Raw genomic sequence first — 1234 nt, 5'->3', positions numbered from 1 at the left:
AATTAGTTCAACTATTGTGGAAGACAGTGTGGCGATTCCTCAAGGAACTAGAAATGGAAATTCCATTTGACCCAGCAATCTCATTACTGGGCATATATCCAAAGGATTATAAATCATTTGAATATAAGGACACATGCACACAAATGTTCACTGCAGCACTGTTTACAATAGCAAAGACCTGGAAGCAATACAATGACCATCACTGATAGACTGAACAGGGAAAATGTGGCATATATACACCATGGAATACTATGCAGCCATAAAAAACGATGAGTGTTCTTTTTAGGGACATGAATGCACCTGGAAACTATCATTCTCAGCAAACTGACACAGGAACAGAAAACCAAACACTGCATGTTCTCACGTATAGGTGGGTGTTGAACAATGAGAACACATGGACACAGAGAGGGGAGCATAATGCACTGGGTTCTGTCGGGGGGGAAATAGAGGAGTACAGCAGGGGATGTGGAGTTGGGGAGAGATGGCATGGGGAGAAATGCCAGATATAGGTGATGGGGAGGAAGGCAGCAAATCATACTGCCATGTGTGTACCTATGCAACAATCTTGCATGTTCTTCATGTGTATCTCAAAACCTAAAATGCGATAGAAATAAAAACTCAATTCACTAACAATTGCAGCAAATGGTTAAATAATTGAACTCCCTTTATAATTGTACTAATTTTTTTTTCTCAAGAGAAAAAACATTTCTCTTGAGAAAGGAAAAATTATTTCCATTGAGAATAAAAGCTTTAGAATGTATTACAATTGCATTTATTTCTGCTTAAACTTAGAAATATATTAATGAGCTTTCCTTTTTCAATGATTTTTTGTTCAACTGGTAAACATTTAACATTCCATATATTTTATATTAAACACTTTAGCAGGAATCCATAAAGATTCTGCATTAAAATGAAACTGAATTATTCTTCTTATATGGTGCTAATGTTATCTGGAGTGTTTCAGAGATGGTAATGATAGTTGAAGATGAACCAAATAGAGTTTTTCTTTAATGACAACATTAGGACTAGAAATATGACGTAGTAGGAGTAGCAATAAGCTAAGTGTTTCACATGAGTATAAAGCCAACATTACACTAAGTCACAATATAATCTATTAATCTTATTAATTTTCATAAGTACAAATGAAAAGTAGATAATAACTCTTATAATTTTAATTTTAACACTTTTTATGTGAATAGGTTAAGGGTATTCCATGATGAACAATGAAAAATTT

Source organism: Cebus imitator, unplaced genomic scaffold (assembly GCF_001604975.1).
Source record: "Cebus imitator isolate Cc_AM_T3 unplaced genomic scaffold, Cebus_imitator-1.0 Scaffold462, whole genome shotgun sequence".
NCBI lineage: Eukaryota > Metazoa > Chordata > Mammalia > Primates > Cebidae > Cebus > Cebus imitator.
Note: the sequence above shows the minus strand (reverse complement) of the source record.